The sequence below is a fragment of the Pan paniscus genome, chromosome 8 (genome assembly GCF_029289425.2).
Source record: "Pan paniscus chromosome 8, NHGRI_mPanPan1-v2.0_pri, whole genome shotgun sequence".
Lineage (NCBI taxonomy): Eukaryota > Metazoa > Chordata > Mammalia > Primates > Hominidae > Pan > Pan paniscus.
In genome coordinates this window covers 70,915,282-70,936,321 of record NC_073257.2, presented here as the reverse complement: position 1 = coordinate 70,936,321, position 21,040 = coordinate 70,915,282, and the positions used below count along the sequence as shown (strand labels likewise).

The 21,040-nt window shown below is 38.7% G+C and overlaps 1 protein-coding gene and 1 pseudogene across 5 annotated transcripts in view; both read right to left on the bottom strand.

Annotated features, from left to right (window-relative positions):
- BICC1 (BicC family RNA binding protein 1) overlaps positions 1 to 21,040 on the bottom strand; it is a 325,432-nt gene that overhangs the window by 107,904 nt on the left and 196,488 nt on the right. The gene's annotated exons all lie outside the window — the stretch shown is intronic.
- LOC134731101 (protein FAM133B-like) overlaps positions 1 to 21,040 on the bottom strand; it is a 34,543-nt pseudogene extending 13,503 nt beyond the window's left edge.

Genomic DNA, 21,040 nt, shown 5'->3' with positions numbered 1-21,040 from the left:
TATTCAGTTCATCTTGGCAAGTTTTTAATTTTTTTCTATGCATTTTCCATAAGCAGCTGTTCTGAACACTCCCCAGTGTCTTCGAGTCTCTAATCCATCCCCTTATTCTCCCAGGAGATGACTTTATCTCCAAACAGACTGAGGAAAGTAGAGGGAATTTACACTGAATTTTCTCCAGTTTACATCAAATATATTATAATTTTTATTTGTCTCACTCCCTTCTTCCCAAACTCAGGAAAATATGTTCAAATTAGTTTTAATAAATATTTATTGAGGATCTGCTAAAAGCTAAGCATTTTATTGGGCATGTGTCTGGCAGAATCAACAATTTTCATCATTAAGTCTGAGACCATACCTAGCAGAACTGAATGAAGACTAGAAACCAGAAATTGAAATCAGTTATTTCAATAAAATGAGCAAAGTGTCAGTGGAAGAATTCACAAAGTGAGGTGAACAAGCCCAAAACTAGTTAACCACAGCCTTAACACCTGTTACCTTAAATCTACCCCTGCAAGGGGTCGCTCCAGGTTAAACACCACCCTCTAATTTCCTCTATTGTCAATCTACACTTCCTCAGTCTAGAAGCTCACTCAAATAAGCTTCCTTTATTCTTAAAGGAAACAAAAACAAAACTATAAAATAAACTTATTTCACCTCAACCCACTGATGCACCAAGAAACTACCCTATCTATTACCATCTTCTTTCATAGGTAGGTACCCTTAAGTATTAGGTGCTACTTCTTCCTTTTCTGATCATTGTCCTCTAGATTATTATTTCTAAAAGTGCTCTCTCAGAGATAACTAACGTGATCATGGCCTAATTTTATTTTCCTGTATATGAGGTTTTCTAACCACGGAGGTGAATATTTTCTGATTAAAAAATACATGTTCCTAAGAATTCAAATGTTTTATTATTTTATTACTTAATTCATGTGATTGATGAGAATACTGTAAAGTGATTATATGGATTCTCCAAAATTTATTAAATAGTAAACAAACAATATGTGTTCTCCCAACTTATTTTAGTAGAATTAAGAATCTCTAAATAATAGACAACAGGAGAAAAAAAATAAATAAACACGATTCCTTCTCCGCTATAAGTTCAAAATAGATCACAGGGCTAAGGAAAGCCAGGGCTTCATTTCCTAAGAGATTGTAATGGATAGGACCACCCCAGTGCAGGCATCTTTTCAGTGACGCATCTGTTCCAATTGCTGAAGAACTCAGGTATGACTGCTCATGGAAACCGGATGGATTCACTGCTTCCTTTACTTATGAGCAATTTTCTTGCCATTAGTCTATTAAACTCCATCAAGTGCTGAGTGTTCAAAGATCTGGATGCAAATGTGATCATGAAGAATCATAGGAAAAGAATGAAATTCTAAAGCTCATTACTGTCAAGTAAATATTTCAGAATCCCCATGGAGCATACTTAACAACTATATTGTTAGTAACGGAAATATTTTTCCTAACTTGGCTCAAGTCATTAACCATGACTTTCAGGGGAGTACAAGCTGACAGAAATAATCATATGGCTGGGTCCTTTCCCTTGTGATCAATCATCAATGCTCCTTAACCTGGCAGGAGCCACATCATAGTTGCCAATAGCCTGAGAATCTTAAACCACCTGGATGACTTCCAGGTGAAGGAGCTCAGGGATCCTGCCCTGCTTACGTGCTGAAAATTATTTTTCCTGACTTGCTAAAATCATGGATTTCTAGACCCTCTCTTTCTTCTTGCTCCTCCCCATGGCGTATATTTTTCTTCTTGTTGACAACAATCTAATGTGCCTGGAAACTGCTTCAAGTGCCTATGTTCCACTTGAGATCACTGTAATACTTTTGCAGATGGTTTGGAGCATATTTTTTTTCCTCAAAACAAGCCACGAATTCTAAAGCATTTTGCCATATTCCTGCACTGATACATAAAATACACTTGAGATGACTGTAGTCATTTTTTCACTAGACAGCAGTCATTAATTAACCTGGGAAAGAATCCCAATTCCATTTTTCCATGGCATAATAATTAACCCAATTATCCAAGATACCCATCTTAGTTTGGGTTCCCCCAAAAGTCACCTTGAGATAAGAACTTGGGTTAGTCTGGCATAGTGAACTGGGGAGGTGATCCCAGGGAGCATAAGTTAGGAAGTGAGGAAAGCCTGACTGGGGAGAGAGAAAAACCATGGAAGGGGGTGGTATGCCACATTCCTGCTGGGGGTCAATGTCCCTAGGATGTTCTGAAAAGACATAAATAGTGTGCTTCAGAATTGTCCCACAAAGAGAAGGGGAAAATGGGCATTTGTTTTCTGACTCCAGCCCTTCACTGAGTAAAGGTTATACTTCGAGGCTGCTCTGCAGCAAGAGTAAATTTCCACAGGGCTGACAATGTGCTCCGGTAGAGAAGCACAGATCAGGCCCTTGAGATGGAAAGCTGTTGGCATGCATGGGAGATGTCCACTGTGGGTGAACTCACAGGTGGGCCAAGACCATATCAAAAGCATCTGCTACAGCAGCCCACCACCCAATTCCTTGCTCTTATCAAGTTACCATGTCCTGCTGACTCATCTTTCAAAAAAGACTCTCTGATCCTCCTGTCATCAAATACGACCTACTATACTCATCTTTCAGTATTTTAACCCCTTCCTACTAATTATCTCCTGTGTCCACCCCGAACCCCGGGATTTTCACTGTCTGTAGATGAGTTCTCACAAGGTCACCGGCTGTCACCGATCTCCTCTACCTGTCCAACCTTATTGGCCACCAAGTCTTCAAATACTTTCCCTTTCAAAAAATAGTCTCCTCTCTTCCTGTAACACATAATGATTCTCCCCAGCTCTCAGCCTTTCCCACACAGAATGCCCCAGCCCTTTGAGATCCACACTAGAAATTATCAATACTTAAGGAATATTTTCCTTAGCTGTGACTTGCACTCTTCTCCTCTACTCTAGTCTTGACAGCAAACAATGCCACTTTAAAGGTTTATTTAAAGCAAGTAGGGCCAGAATCCCCAGGCAAACTCTAAGTATCCAAAGGGCAGAGACTGAGATAAATGTTTCTTTCTTAAATTACTCCAACACTCACTCTAGTGCCCACTAATCAAAGACCACCAGGAACACTCTTGCAGTAAATAAATTGAGCTTTCATTCACTTACCACAGCAAGAAAGAGTACACCAAAGTAACTGGAGAATTTTAAGAAACTGGTGGATACTTAGGATACTATTTCAGTTTGTTTTGGGTGATTCCAAGAAAGGTTTAAGAAACTAGAGGCCAGGTTTGGACTGGGAGCTGTCAGGAGGTAGGGACAATTCACTGATTATCTTGGCAAATTTAATCTAGAAAGCAGAGGATTAAAGCTGAGTTGGAGTCATCATCGGTAAAGAAGCAGCAATCATTCATGTCAGTCATAAGAGAGAGATGTTTAATTACTTTTGTAGTTGGAGAGGGTCCTTTCTCAGTCTTGTTTCAGACATACTCAAGAAGTAGGCTTGTCTGATTATTTATATTCTGCAAGAGGTATTTATGTTCAGTTGGGAACATTGTGGCCTGTCAGCTGCCAGGGCCATTTTTTACTTTCTCAAAAGTTATTCAAAAGATAACAGAATAACTTAAATAACTGTTGAATTAACTTCAAATTTATCCTAAATCTAATGATAATGTAAACTTTAACTCATAATTTATCACTCCAACTTTCTGGCAGGCACTGCGCCCATGGAAAGGAATAAGACATACTGGTCTTTGACATAGGTCCATGAGCTCAAAGTCCAAAGAAAAGGCAAATGTCTAGGCTGATGCAATACAAGCATGAAAAGTGCCCAAATGTAAGCATGAATAAGGTGCTGAGCTGGTGCAAGAAAGAGAGTGTTAGGCTCCATCTGGAGGCGTGTGTGAAGCTTTCCAGGAAGACATGCCACCTGGGATGGATGTGTGAGGATGAGTAGGAGTTGGCCAGTTGGAAAAGGGAGGATGGAGGATGCCCTTCCATAGCAGACACAACCCAGGTGTAAAGTAGCATAATGAGTTGAGGAACAAAATATAAATCAATGTTGCTGGAAAAACTTTATTCAAAGCACTCAAAAATATTTCCAAGATTTTTTTAATATAAGGTGCTATTTTGGCACCTCTGAAGTTGCACAGCACAGAAGGTGAATTTTGTTCTCAGTTAATTAAACTGAGTGTTAAAGAGAAAGTAAACCATACCAAAAATTAAATACTTTTACATATGGATCCCATTCTAGAAATGGAGACAAAGTAGAAATGGAATATGAGCCAATTCAAAATAACATACTGAAGTTTATATGTCCTCCTTCCCTTGAATATAATGGATTAGAAAAAATTCAGAAATTTTACCCTAAAATTAGAATTCAAATCCCAACACATAGAAATAAAACCAAACAACTTATTGTATCATCTTTCTGTTACACCAAGAAAACTCAGAAATTCAATGACTATTGTATAATACAGTAAGTAATTCTCATATCAGGGCAAACATGCATGCACACACACATACCCATAAGCACGCGGGCGTGTGCGCGCGCACACACACACACACACATTTCCATGCTATTAATATTGAGGACCTAGTCTTTAGATAATTTATTTTGGAAATCCAATGGCCTTAATGTTAATACATACTTTCCTATAGTCCTTCAAAAATTAACACATTATTAGTATTTAAGGTCAATTCATTTCATTCTAGTTTGATATAGAAATTATCCATCAATTACTTGTAAATAAGCATTGGTGGCGAGGAAGGAACAGTTTGGGCAAGACAATTAAACAACAGAAAAAACAATTTAAAAGTCTAATTTTACCAGGAAAAAAAAAAGATGAACAAGTGCTATAGTCTGAATGTTTATATCCCCACAAAATTCCTATGTTGAAACCTACCCCCAATGCTGACAGTATTAAGAGGTGGGGACTTTGGAAGGTGATTAAGTCATAAGGGCTGCATCCTCCTAAATAGCATTAGTGCCCTTATAAAAGTGATGTGAGGGAGGTTTTTTGCCCCTTCTACCATGTGAAGACATAGAAGGTGCCACCTATGAGGAACAGGCCCTGACACCAAATCTGCCAGCACCTTGATCTTGCACTTCCCAGTCTCCAGAACTGGAAGCAATAAATTTCTATTGTTTACAAATTACTCAGGCTAAGGTATTTTGGTATAGTAGCCAAAATGAACTAAGACAACAACTCACTAACATAGGGAAAGAATATGAATAAACCAACAAAAGGGAAGGGCAAACAATTCACAGAGTGATATAAATAAGTGTTCCACAAACAGATTAAACAATGCTCAACTTTTCTATTAAGAAAGTGCATATGACAACATGAGGTTTTTTTTGTTTTTTTGTTGTTGTTTTTTTTTTCACTACTTAGATTGGCCTAGGACAGGAAAGCACAGTATTGGCAAAGAGGAGCAAGAACAATTGTTTCTCTTTCCAGAATCCAGCCCCTGCCTAGTAGGAGTTCAAGAGTCATTTGGAAGGACAAGGTGACAATCCTAAAAAATATTAAAGTTACTCATATCCTGTGACCTAAAAATTCTACTTTTAAGAATTTACGCAACATAAAAAATGTGTAAAAGTAGGCAACTAAATTTGAAATTCATCGTAGACAAAAGAGAAAACAACCCAATGTCATCAAATCTGTTGAAATGTATATTATAGCCATATCCTACATATACATGCAATGGTATTTCATGCACCTACAAAAATAATGGTATTACTGTTTACGTGCTTATATAGAAGAAGTTCTCTGGTTATTTTTTTAACTCTTATTTAAACTTAACTTGTCATAATTTGTTATTAATATACAAAGACAATAAACTTTTAAAACATTACATTTACTAAGATTCTGGCAATAAGACACAGCATACCAGGCTTGCCACTCAACTTGTTATTGTAAGTCTCAGCTTCAATATGAAGCCGTTTTTTTTCTTTTTTTAATCAAAACCCTGCTTTTTACATGCTAAATATCTTGGCAAGTAGGCCATTAAACATAGTAATGAACTTAAGACAGCAAGAGTGAGGAGTTAACAAAAGCTAAACATTGTAGCCTAAACAAAATTCATACAAAAAAATAAACTATCACTGGTTACATAAAATTTTCCTGACTGGTTAAAACTTAGTATAAAACATGCATTTTAGAATCTTTAGCTATCAAGTTCAAAAAGTACCAGCGTCTATTTAAAATAATTCCGCTCCCAAGCCAAAGTGTGGTAAAAATTAATTCAAATGACATAACACATTCTAATGCTAAAAAATATTCATTATTACTGAAGTGGAGGTAAATCCCAGAGCTTTGGGGACTTTCTCATGCTGCAAATGGCTGTTTCTCTGGTTCACTCAAAGCAGCATATGACAGCATCCAAGGATGACACTAAGCTCAGTAAAGGGCAAGACTGCTGGTAGCCAGTTCTGACCTCCCCGTGAAGTATGGCTACTGTGTCCATAATACAGGATGTGTGAGGATCAAAGGCACACTATTCTGCTAGCTAAAGAGATAGCAAACCACCCCCCCAACCCTAAAAGCTCCTTCCCCAGGTAAATAAAAGTATACGAGGGGAAAAAATTAAACTACACTTATCTTACAGAGTAAGGGTTTTGAAATATTAATGTAATCCCTCCTTCAAAAATTTTAACTAGAGTCATCTGGTCATTTCTGATTACATCTTAAAGATGTATCCAGATTCAATTTCTGTTGGTTTATCCTTAGACATTTCTAGTCAAAAGTATTAATTTTATTCCCAAATATCTTAACCACTAGTATGACTGCAGTGTATTATCTCCCAGAGTTATCAAGCACTGGAAGAGAAAAAAATAGATGTTCAGGCAGCAGGCAACATTTATGGCCCTTTCACACAGTAGCATCTGAGTGGCTACTGAATAGTCCAGGAATAATTCTAAAAACAAGAAAATTCATGCATTTTAGTAAATATGTTGTAGTTTTCCCTGTTGAAATTTCCTCAGACATGGCACTTTCTTTATAAGGGAATCCTGATTTTTCTTAATGTTATGGTGAGTCAGGACTTGAACTAACAGCCTTTTCTTCTTACTGTGTTTCTTAGGCTTCTTATTCTTTTTTGTTTTTTCTGTTGCTTTTTCTCGTTCTTCACTGCTTTTCTTCTTTTTTGCTCGCACCTCCTCAATATACTCTGATTCTTACAAGGACTCAGATGATAAAGGTTTATCTTCAGAATACATCTTTCTCTTTTTGCTGAGTCCTTTAATATCCTTTTCTTTCTCAGTTCCATCTTTTGACTTCTTTTTCTTTTTTAAACTATCTTTACTGTCTGATTCAGTTTCTGACATGGAGCTTTCAGAAGATTTATGTGAACGGTTCTTCTTTTTCTTTCTTCATTTTCCTTGTTTCTTATCCTCATCTTCAGAATCAGAAGAACTGCTGGAAGAATCAGAGCTTGATGAAGAAGATGAATACCTATCAGATTTCTTCTTTTCTTTTTTCTTTCTCTGTCTTTTTTTGGATGAGCTCTCACTTCCAGTTAACAATTTCTCCCTGTGTTTTTCCAGTTCTTTCTTCCAGTTCTCATTCATTTTTTCTTCAAATTCAGCCAAAGCCTTGGAACCTTTCTTTTTCTTTTCTAGTTGCTCTTTTACTTCTTCCCAGGTAGGCCTTGGTCGATTCAGATAATCCTGTATTGTTGGTCCTGAAGACTGGATTGGACCCCTTGATCTCGCCATTGCTATTGGGTGCATATAGGCCACCCGATTGTCCCGCTTCCCCATGGTGCTGGACTGAGCACACAGTGGCACGCCGAGGGAAACCAGGCCAGAGAGATGGCCGAAGAGGGCCTGCTGCAGGTCCTCTTGCCGCCTCCCCACTCTGCTCTGCTTATTTTTTAAGAAGAAAAATCCAATGGTAGAAATGTGTGTGTAGAATAAGCCCATTTTAATAAATGAGTTAATACATAACTATTTGCATAGATCACAGAGCCAAAAACACGCATATGCTGTGTTCTCATTTTATTTTTTTTCAGGCAGAATTTATTTTGCTTAAGAGTAATTTCTGGCAACAAGATATAAAGGGAATGTAACTCCTCATTCCTGAAATCTCTCCAATATATTTTGATAAAAATGTCAGTACCAAGGTTGCATAAAAATGTAATAATAAACCACAAGCCCCACTTTAATGGCATAAAAAGGACTTTTAAAAAACCAAGATGTCGTTTATTCTCCCTCCTAATTATTATTTTTAATCTTTTTTTTTTTTTTTGAGACAGAGTCTTGCTCTGTTGCCCAGGCTGCAGTGCAGTGGTTAGATCCTGGCTCACTGCAACCTCCACCTCCTGGGTTCAAGCAATTTTCCTGCCGCAGCCTCCTGAGTAGCTGGGATTACAGGCGTGTGCCACCATGCCTGGCTAATTATCGAGTCAGATAATCCTGTATTGTTGCCACTATCTTTTTTTTTTTTTTAGCTAATGAGAAATGCCACACAGTGTCTTCAATATTGTTTACAACTGCAAAATCCCTTCATGAAAATAATTTAATTGCTCCTGAGAGGCCTGATAGATGTCCCTGAATTTTCTCCAGCCATGCCATGACTGACAGAACAGAGGAAACCAGGAAAAGGTCACACATGGTTTGAGAAACCATCAAAATGTGGTGTCCATCTCCTGGCCAAGACAGGAATTTACAGCACCATTGTGGTGTTCAAAAACTGTCAGAAACCTTAGGAATTGTCATAGTTACCACAACTACACATTCCAGCAAAGAGGAATGGAAGACAGAGGCAACATGAACCAGGAGGGTAGAAGGTCTGTCCCCCAGCACTGAAGCAGGCACAAAGGCATAACGTGAAACACTCATGGAGAATAAACAAACAGTTGAAGTTGCACAATTAAACTATAAAATTCAACACTGATTGCAAACTGGCTTTTAAAATGTGTAGACCTATCACCCTACTATGTTTTATCTCTTTTACCAAAATTCTGTCAGTTCACCTATTTTGTTACATAGGTATTTTCTTCCTTCTGTAGTCAGACTAAACTATATTCTAATGCCAATGCTACAAAAAAGGAAGCCAGGTAATTGAAGCACCAGGCTGCATGAAATGTTCTAACGGGAATCCAGTGCTATGAAGACACTATGGATTCTAATGGGAATCCAGTGCTATGCTATCCAGATAATAAGCCCACACCTCTAGTTCAGCATTTCTCAACTGTGAGCTACTGGCATTTTGTGCTAGATAATTTTGTGTTGAGGCGGCTGTCTTCTGCAGGGTAGGATGTTTAGCAGCAGCCCTCGGCTCTACCCTCTAGATGCCAGTAGCACCCTCTCCCAGCTGTAACAATGAAAAATGTCTCCAGATATTGCCAAATGATCCCTGTGGAACAAAATCACCTCAGGTGGAGAACCACCATTCCAGAAGAAAGTTTATAAATCACAGTAAAATCCTTAATGAATCTCAAAAAAGGAGAAAAGGAAAGAAAGATACCATGAAGAACAAGAATAATAAAAATAAATGTAGGCTGAACATTTTTAAAAGACAGAGGTCCAGCACACTTCTAAAAGTCAGGTAAGGAATTACCCAAGATTGCCTTTCTTTTTGAAGAAGACACTTAAGAACCAAATGTAGCTTAAGTCTGAGTTTTCTTAAATAAATGTGTTAGTAAATCTTTATTTTTTGTGTGTGACCAAACACTCATCATTAGCACTTATGTGCTTGCTTCTTACAGAATGGACAGATTACCGTGTCTTGAATTTTGAAACCAAGGTTTATATCCAAACTACATCACTTACAATTCACTGGCCTTCAGCAAATTATATCATCTTTCACATTAGTTATTAATACATATAATCGGGAGAATAACACTCCTTCATGTGGGTTATTGTAAGGATTAAAAGAGATTACAACAGGCATCTATTATAATGCCTATTACAAAACAAGTAAATAATCAATATTTTCTCCTTTCCTCCTCATAAAGTTTAACAGGTAAGAAAAAACTGCAGATGGAAGGGATCCTGGGATGTCACCACAGGCAAGAGGACATAAAAAGCATCTGTTCTGGAAACAGGAAGATTGAGGGAGAAGGAGCCCAAGAAAGCAGAGAGCAGCAGTCACAGAGTCAGGCAAGCTAAGAAAAATCCAGACCCAGTCCAGTCGTCACCTGGTGTTGAATAACTGGGTGTGTTTTACTGTTTAATTTAGGCATTTTCCTCACTTTCCTTTTTTAAAATTTTATAAAACTTCTGATTGTTTCTTAAGAGATTTCATGGTGCTTTTAAATTTATACATTAAGGAGTTATTCTTGATCATATAATATTATCTTTGCATATAGTATATTTTTAAATGCTGATAAAAATGCTGTGTCTAGTATCTACGACTATTTTTTTAAATATAGACTTTATTTTTCAGGGCAGTTTCCGGCTCAGAGCAAAATCAAGTGGAAAGTACAGAGAATTCCCATATGCCGCTTTCTATACGCAGGCACAGCCTCCCTGGGCACTGTCAACATCACATCAACTTCAAAACCTGTTCTATGGGCCTTGACAAATGTACAATGACATATATTCACCATTGTAAATCATACAGAATAATTTCACTGCCCTAAGAATGCTCTGTGCTCTGCCTATTTTTCCCTTCCACGAAGTCCCTGATAACCACTGATCTTTTTACTGTCTCCAAAGTTTTGCTTTTTCTACAATGACATAGAGTTGAAATCATAAAGTATGTAGCCTTTCCAGACTGGCTTCTTTCACTTAGTATAATGCATTTAAGATTGAATCCTCCATGCCCTTTCATAGTTTGATAGCTTATATCTTTTTAGCACTGAATAATATTTCATTGTGTCAACGTACCACATTTATCCACTCACCTACTGAAGGACATCTTGGTTGTTTCCGAGTTTTGATAATTACGAATAAAGCTGCTATAAGCATCTGTTCCATGTGCAGGTTTTTGTGCAGACATAAGTTTTCAACTCCCCTGGATAAATGCCAAGGAGTGAGACAGCTGCATCATATGGTAACAGCATGCTTAATTCTACAAGAAACTGCAAAACCATCTTCCAAAGTAGCTGTACCATTTTGCATTCCCACCAAGAATGAATGAGAGTTCCTAGGGCTCCACATTCTCACCAGCATTTGGTGTTGTCAGTGTTTGGGATTTCAACCATTCTAACAGGTAGGTAGTGATATCTTAACGGTTCTAATTTGCAACTCTAATGGTACATGACGTTGAGGATCTTTTCACATGCTTATTTGCCATCTGTATATCTTCTTTGGTGAGGTGTCTGTTAAGATCTTCGACCCACTTTTAAAATCAGGTTGTTTTCTTATTGTTAGGTTTTAGAAAGTTCTTTGTATATTTTGAGTAAGAGTTCTTCATCAGATGTGTCTTTTGCAAATATTTTCTCCCTGTCTCTGGCTTGTCTTTCTGTTGATGTTTTCACTTTTTTACTTACTTTCTCACCTCTCTATTCCACTGAAAATTTGTTTCCTTTCTAAGTTAAGGGAAAATATCTTTTCAAAAAAAAACAAAAAAAACCAAAAAACTACCAGATATATTTGCTTATTTAGGCTTGAGAAGATAACTGAAAAGCTGAGACCATTTTCCTCTCTGACCCTGGTAGAGGAGAGAGAGAAAAAAGATTGGAAAGAACAGCTAGTTTGCAGCAGTTATAAGGTAAGCAAACAAGCCAATACCTGGGACCTTCAGAAGAGAAGAAGGCGGAACTAGCTGGAGATCAAGAAATGAACCCAAGCTCAGGTCCTCAGTCTTGCTAATAGGTCACCGAACATGAGCTGTCTCACCTGTAAAATGATGTGTGCGCTGTGTGTCTGTGAGTGTGAGAAAATACATATTCGAAAAGGATCTCAAATGTGCATGTTTGGCACTATCTACAAATACAGTTATTCATGTAGAAAGAGATGCACTGAAAAACTGAATATTTAAAAGTAGTCTTTTTATAAAATTTTTATTGTTGAAGTATACTGGGATCTTCAAGAACTGGAATGGCCCAGGTCTCTGTTCTCCTCTGAGTGGTCCTATTTAGACCATGCTCTCTCTAGCCACAGTGACTATTGGTACATTGCATACAACTTATTCAACTCTTTGGGTGAATTTCTACTCTTGGCCCTCGATTAGCATTCACCAAGTGATGATCTTAATAATATATACAAAAGTTTTAAGTACAAAATATTCTGTAGGCACAGAGGCTCATGCCTGTAATCCTAATACTTTGGGAGGCTGAGGTGGGAGGATAGCTTGAGCCCAGGAGTTTGAGACCAGCCTGGGTAATGCAGCGAGACCCCAACTCCACAAAAATTTAAACATTAGCCAGGTATGGTGGCTTGCACCTGTAGTCCCAGCTACTTGGGAGGCTGAGGTGAGATGATCACTTGAGCCATGGAGGCCAAGGCTGCACCGAGCTATGATCATGCCACTGCACTTCAGCCTGGGCAAAGGAGCAAGTCTCTATCTCAAAAACAAGAACAACAACAACAAAACCACATATTTTTCTACCCAGAAGAAATACACAGGTCCTCAGGTATGTGACAAACAGTACTTTCGAAGATTTCAACCACACATACAGAAAAAAACCACACACACATATACATGTAAAAGAAAACCAACACAACAAGCAATTTATAACATATTCTGGGTTTATTTTCCTTCCAAATTCATTTTTTCAAAGTTGTTTAATGACATATCAAAAAGTCTCTGCCTAAGGAAATAACACATGGCATGAAATATCAAGGTAAAATTCAGAGGCAAGCACTTTTCAAAAATGTACACACCTTTGAGTGGTTTCGTCTTTTTAAACGGTAAAATCTAATTTCCCCTGAAAAAAGAGGTGTTGTCTACAAGAAATGCTAACCTTAGCCTACCTTCAAATCTCTGTAATCTCTGTAATCTCCAAGGACTGAGACATGATGAAACTGGACTGAGCATCATCAGCTAATCTTGGCAATGGTTGCTGAAGAGATATTATTATACATTATGGAACTTACTGGAATAGGGAAAAGCACCATGGAAGGTATGGGTGTGAAAGGGCATTTGAGTACAGTGATTCGGAGTTCTGGAAACAAACAGACCTGAATTTGGGTTTGAGGTCTGCTACTTACCAACTGGAAAACCATAGGCAAGCTAACCTACCTTTACTGGCTTTAGTTTCTTCATCTGAAAATGAAAATACTACCACCTCACTCATAGAGTTGCTCTGATAACTTGAAAAGATTATGTACATAAAATATTTAGCACAGTGCCTGACCCCAGGAGGTTTCAACAAATGGTAGGACCCACTTACATAATCGCTAATTATGTAAATAAATACTAATTAAAATAACCACAACCAAAACAACTATAGTCTGGAGGTCTACCAGGAGGCTGTGTCTTGTTAAGTCTCATTTAAAAGCTTACTGAGAATGGCACCGGAGTTTCACTCATTCAGGTGTCCTGTGAATGACAATGATCAGGTCATTGTCCCTAAGTTTCCTTCCACTTCCCTCATTAGTGCAGGCAGTCATCATTAGGACTATTCAGAACCACTAAAGAAGGTTTAGTCACAATCATGTCCCACATTTTTTTACTTAAGGGGTCTATAGGGAAGATATCAGTAGTGGATAATTTTCATAACAGTGATTATCACTCATCTGGGAAGGCAATAATTCTAAATCTTTTTCCTACATGACACACCTTAGGGATATACATTCCCATCTGTATTAGTGGTTCCACTGTTTCCATGATTGAGTTGAGGGCTCAATCTACGAACACTTACTGAGTGCCAACTATGAACTGGTTACAGTGTTAGGGATGCAGTGATTCACAAAATCCACGTGCTCCTTACCCTTTGGAGAGCTGACCACCTAGCACAGTGTTCTACAACCTTTGTCATCCATTTTATATCATGACCTACTAATATATTTGTGCACAGGTGTATGTTTGCACATAAACAGATGCATATGAAAGTTTTACTAAACAATACCCTTACTGAAATAAGCCAGGTTCAGAAAGATAAATACTGCATGTTCTCACTCATATGTGGAAGAGAAAAAAGTTGATCTCACAGAAGTAGAGAACAGAACAATGAGTACTAGAGGCTGGGAAAGATGTGGTGTGGGACGGTGGTATAGAGAAAGGTTGGTTAACAGTTACAAAGGTAAGATCTAGATTGGAAGAATAAATCCTAGTGTTCCGTAGCACTGTAGGGTGACTACAGTTAAATATAATTTATTATATACTTTCAAATAGCTACAAGAGAGGATTTTTAATATTCCCAACACAAAGAATAATAAATGCTGGAGGTGATGGATATGCTAATTACCCTGCTTGTGATATAGGAGTTAAGAGAATACTATTTAGGCAGATAGTAAGGGTAAGGAAGTCCTCAGTAAGGTTTTCCTTTTAATGAAAAGTAGCCCCCAAATCATTTTCTTGTCTAACAAAGAGCAGCCAGTAAAATCGAGCTGCAAACATAGACAAGCAAGCTGAAAGCTTGCATGGGTGAATGCCAGCAGCTGTGCCACTAGGAAAAGACCACCTGGGGGCTACTACGGTAGGTCCAACATGGCAGCTCCATCTTCCCCTTTCCTTGTCAGCCACGTGCACAGTAAGGAGCAGGCAACATGGCACAGGCCAAGTAGAGACCCCATTTGCATAGTAAAAGATTAGGGTGGAGTGGCCAGCTTCTTCACGTGCTATGTAAACATCACACCTGGTCCAACCAATCTTCAGGCCCTATGTACATCAGACACCATTTCTTCGAGCCTGTCTATAAAACCCTGTGCACTCTACTGCAGGCTGGAAGTCCCACTTAGGCACCCCTCTCTCTTGCAGGAGAGGGAGCTGTTCTCCTTTCTCTTTCTTTTGCCTATTAAACCTCTGCTCTTAACCTCACTCCATGTGTGTCCGTGTCCTTGATTTCCTTGGCATGAGACAACGAACCTCAGGAATTTACCCCAGACAATGATGCCGCTTCACTTGGAGCATTACATCTGGTATACATGTATTGAAATATCATACTGTACTCTATAAATATGTAAAGTATTCTATCAATTAAATATTGGCCAGGCATGGTAGCTCACACCTGTAATCCCAGCACTTTGGGAGGCCATGGCAGGCAGATCACTTGAGGTCAGGAGTTCAAGACCAGCCTGGCCAACATGGTAAAACCCTGTCTCTACTAAAAATACAAAAAAAAAAAAATTGGCTGGCTAGGCGCGGTGGCTCACACCGGTAATCCCAGCACTTTGGGAGGCCATGGAAGGCAGATCACTTGAGGTCAGGAGTTCAAGACCAGCCTGGCCAACATGGTAAAACCCTGTCTCTACTAAAAATACAAAAAAAAAAAAAAAAAAAAAAATTAGCTGGCTAGGCGCGGTGGCTCACACCTGTAATCCCAGCACTTTGGGAGGCCGAAGTGGGTGAAATACCTGAGGTCGGGAGCTCGAGACCAGCCTGACCAACATGGAGAAACACTGTCTCTACTAAAAATATAAAATTAGCTGGGCGTGGTGGTGGGTGCCTTCTAATCCCAGCTACTTGGGAGGCTGAGCCAGGACAATCGCTTAACCCAGGAGGTGGAGGTTGCGGTGAGCCGAGATTGCGCCATTGCACTCCAGCCTGGGCAATAAGAGCAAAACTCTATCTCAAATAATAATAATAATAATAATAAGCTGGGCGTGGTGGTGTGTGCCTGTAGTCCCAGCTACTCAGGAGGCTGAGGCAGGAGAATCGCTTGAACCCGGGAGGCGGAGGTCGCAGTGAGGTGAAATTGCACTGCTTCACTCCAGCTTGGGTGACAGAGTGAGACTCTGTCTCAAAAAATATAAAATAAAAATTTAATAACAAACAATGCCCTTACACTCTGTTTTTTTTTAACCTAGTTGGGTTATTTTACTATTGGCTGCGACGCACTAACCTAACACCTGACACACGAATAGGTTGCAACCCACCATTAGCAACACTTTGGTCCAGCATGCCATGCCCTGCCATGCCTCTTCCGTGCCCTCAGCCCTTTAAGTGCAACTATGTTAAAGCCCTCAACTAACTAGTTCACTATGAACACTCAATAAAAGTGTAAGCATACTCAACAAAACATTTTCTTCTGGAAAAGACAAAATGAACTGTCTACTATTTTTCTCATGCTAACGTTTTCTATTAGATACCTACTTGTTCTGATAAAATGTAACCAAAAACAATAAAACCTCATGGAATTACGAAGATTCTTTTGTTGATTCTGGGAGGAAGAGAATGGCTAAACTCGGTGCCAAATTGCCTCCAAACCAGGAAACATCAAGTAACCCAGTCAATGCCTCTCATTCCTGCTAGTCCTGGGGTTTCCTAAGTCATCATGCAAGGACCACTTGCAGGGATTAGTTCCTATCACTTGGTTTAACTCTGCAATAAAGCTTCATTCATGCTGACCTCAGTTATTTGAAATTTGGCTTAAAAACTTTAAACATTATTTTGCTCACTGTATTAGTCTGTTTTCATAGTGCAATAAAGAAATACCTGAGATTGGGTAATTTATAAAGGAAAGAGCTTTAATTGACCCACAGTTCTGCATGCCTGGGGAGGCCTCAGGAAACTTACAATCATGGCAGAAGGGAAAGCAGGCACATCTTACATGGCAGCAGGGGAGAGAGGGTGTGGGAAGGAAGAACTGTCAAACAGTTTTAAACTCATCAGATCTTGTGAGAACTCATTCACTATCATGAGAACAGCGTGGAAGGGAACCACCCCCATGATCCAATCACCTCCCACCAGATCTCTCCTTTCACATGTGGGGATAAAGGGGATTACAATTCAAGATGAGATTTGGGTGGGGACACAGCCAAACCATATCATTTACCGTTCACCTTCGCCAGTCTAAGAAGAGACTGATGAGCAGATTAAGAGCAAAAGAAGACTGTGAGAAAAATGTTTACCTTGTTTAAGAAAACAAACTTATCTAGCATCATGAAGCTCACAGCACAATATACCAGTGTGATAAATGCTCATTGCAAATCATTTTTATGTATTTCTTAAAGCAGGTCTGGCAGGACTTCTATTTGGCAAAACAATCAAATTTGTTAAGAATGCAATTTGTACTTTAATGAAGCTGCATTTATTTTAAAATATTAAGGCTATGATTCAGAATAGCATGTTCAAAATTTTAATGAGTCCTTGAAGTTATTCTGTTGGTAAGGGTGTATGGTATTAAACACCTTAATCCCTAAATACTGGTTTCACAGGCACAAACCTCAAATTTTTCAATGTAAAGGAGACTGTTCTAGTATTCTCAGTCTAAGAGTTAGAAGGAGTTAGATTTTTATCCACTCAAATTTATGTGATACAGAAGAAATATCAAATATTGCTTTGTTGTTCTTAATCGTGACCCTCTTTAAGACAATTCTACAGTCACCCATTTAAATGTCCATTATACTGAACCTTAAATTCTCAGTTCTCTCCAGCTCTAATGATGACTCAACCTTCCAGTAATTTCAAATACTCTAGAGATGTTTTAAAAAATTCTAGGGCAAGGCCTTGAAAAATTACTAATTGGGTACCATGTTCACTATCTGTGTAACAGTAACACTAAAAGCCCAATCTCCACCAGTATGCAATAAACCCATGTAAAAAATATGCACATGTACCCCTGAATCTAAAATTTCAAAAAGTTTAAATAATTCTATAGTTCCTTAGTTTATATCACAAAACATGCACTTCCCTAAAATGCCCTGTGCACATGAAAATATTTCTATTACTTTTGCCCCCACTATATTCCATCTAGAATACGGTCACAGAAGAATGAAAGTGGAGTGAAAGGTAAGAAAGAAAAGTGAGATGATAAGAAAGGGAGGAGGAAAGGGAATGGACAAAAATTAGATGGTCTTTTATCCAACATTTAGCACAGGCACAGAACAATGAGGTTGTCATCACTCTAAACTAATCCACGTTAACTGACTACAAAGATGATAGAAAAATGAAATTAATGCATCCATAAAAATGTAGTTCTATAGATGCCAAGATGGGCATTATCCAGAAGCGACTGTAGAAGGACTCTGCTGTTTCTCAGTAGTGGTCACCCATTGCCTTCAGAACACATGGTCTTCTTAGTGATATTTCCATATCAGATGGTGAGATTTGTGTTTCCCAAACTCAGTCTGACCATAAGAACAAGTAGTGAAACTTGTTAAATATAGCAGCTCCCAGTACCAGCCTCAGAACTACTAAGCCAACATCTTTAGAGGAGAAGAATCTGAACTCTCTAACTGATGGCAAATTCAGGCTGTTGGCTGCTTGCCTTCTTGCCAGGCAGCTTCCTTCCAGCTCTTCAAGCAAGTGAGCCATACGGCCACTCACACAGCTGCTCTCGATAAAGGATTAATGGCTTAAAAAGTAAAGTTTAGACAGAGCTATGGAAGCTAATTTAGGAAACACAGGACTAAATTCCAGTAAGGTAAAGAAGGGGGCAAACTGTGGTAACAGTGACCATGAAAAATGTCTGTCTAGGCTCAAATATTTAGCCAACATGCATTTTAGAAACTCCAAAGTGAAATGCAACACAAACCTATGGCTGTACTGTCTCTCTAGCTCAGCCTGGGGATTATGTGTATATTCCAGAGTTTCACATCACCATGGGATTTAGAATGTAATAATCATCCAAAACACGGCATGAGTCCCTAAATACATTTATATTCTTGGGTCTCTTGAATAATAATAGTCTGGAATGAAAAAGCTCTAAAGACCAACAATTCCTTCCTCTACAACACTCAGGGGTGAGAAGGAACAGCCACATCAGATGAAAGAGCAAATAATTACCTTCTAACATTCTTCCTGCCATTTTCATTTCACTTTTATTAAATACAAATTATGGTCCAAAAATTGCATCTCTGAAGTGAATCATTTAAAAAATAATATAGGTATACACATACCAGGGATGTTAGCCAAGAACTGATTCAGCAGCTGTGCGCTTAAATGATAAGAGCAACTCAAGTAAATTCTCAACAGTAAATTCCTCTGAGGCAAACTTCTGATTCTCTCCCTTCCATGTTCTCTTTAAGTGCATTCTGCGCATCATATAGTACTATATATATCCATAACACTTCATAAATAATACAAAATAAATGATGTCTATAGATCCAGGCCTGAAGGGATCAATTCTTAGGCATAGTTCCAAAGGTTAATTTTAACCATGTGGAAATTATGCCAAACACCCTCGAATGTACTGCTGAAATATTCTTAATTCCAAAGCAAAATATATAATCAAAATGTGCAATATAGTTGGCCATTTTGAATGGGTTAAGTGTCAATGACAAGAAACCAATGAATAAAATCTATTCAGCTCCACATTTTCTGAAATGTCTAATGTTGTCACCACATTCTGAACAAAAACTAATCAGTTCTCAGTTTCTCAGGATAATGGCATAGGGGAGAGGAAAACAACAGCATGGATACTGCAAGAGAATAAGACATAAAAAGTTATCTGGCATTGTTTAAATGTTCATGTTTCCTTGGGGATTTTCTTTGGAGACTGATTAAGTTGCATTTTTATTAGGCTAGTAATAAAGCTAATTTTATTCTTTAAGTAAAAATGCCTGACAATAGGGAAAGAAGATTTAGTCTATGTTCAAGTTCCAATTTATTCAAGTAGTAGGACAGAAATTTTTAAATGCTGCAAATAGCTAGATAATCCATGAACGGCAGTTTCTTCTTCTGCATAATGAGTACAAAACATTCCAACATACCACAAAAATTACTGAAGATTAATTAAGAATATATTCTACACCACTTGAGAAATACAGGTTTATACAAAGATACAGAACTGCACTTGCAAATTCACCATGTCTTCTTATGATTATTTAGCATATAAGTTCCCAATTCCTTGCCGCCCATGATAACAATTAAAAAGGTAACAAGGCTGGGTGCGGTGGCTCACACCTGTAATCCCAACACTTTGGAAGATCAAGGCAGGAGAATTGCTTGAACTCAGGAGTTCAAGACCAGCCTGAGCAACATATAGTGAAACTCCATCTCTACAAAAAATGCAAACATTACCCAAGCATGGTGGTGTGCGCCTATAGTCCCAGCTACTTGAGTCTGTGGTGGGAGGATGGCTTGAGCCTGGGAGGGTAAGGCTGCAGTGAGCCATGATTGTGCCACTGCACTCCAGCCTGGGTGACAGAGTGAGACCCTGTCTCCAAAAAAAAAAAAAAAAAAGGTAACAAGATAGGAGTTTCTACAGGAATTCCAGTCAATTCAAGTCCAGCTAACAACACTCACTAAATAACTAAAATAATTTTTATTCCATGTGATGAGTAACTCTAACGAAATGCAATTAAAAGAAGGCAAACTGGACTGAAGTAAGAAAGGAAACTGAGAAATCTTCCAGTGTTATCATTTAGTAGTAAGTCATGGGGAGAAGGGGCAGCAAATACGAAACTAAACAGCAGGAATAACAATGCCAGACCATGATGGATAATTGCAGCTCAGACTGCAATTATTTTTTAATTGTTTGATGGTATTTGTCATTACATCCTGACACCTACATGCATCTGCATTCTTCTAATGAAATATACTCAACAAAGTTTGTTGAGACTAAGGTCATACTTTAAAAACTATCCATAAAAATATATATTGGGCCGGGCGCGGTGGCTCACGCCTGTAATCCCAGCACTTTGGGAGGCCGAGGCGGGCGGATCACGAGGTCAGGAGATCGAGACCATCCTGGCTAACACGGTGAAACCCTGTCTCTACTAAAAATACAAAAAATTAGCCGGGCGTGGTAGCGGGCGCCTGTAGTCCCAGCTACTCGGGAGGCTGAGGCAGGAGAATGGCGTGAACCCAGGAGGCGGAGCTTGCAGTGAGCCGAGATCGCGCCACTGCACTCCAGCCTGGGCGACAGAGCGAGACTCCGTCTCAAAAAAAAAAAAAAAATATATATATATATATATATTGGCAGGTCACATTTGAAAATACTATGTAATCCAGGGAGAAAACTAGGGAGGCCTTTATTTTCATTTCTGCACATCTATGCACTGGGTAGTGCCCCATAGGGTAAAACCAGGCAAGGGAAACACTCAGCCTAAAAGAG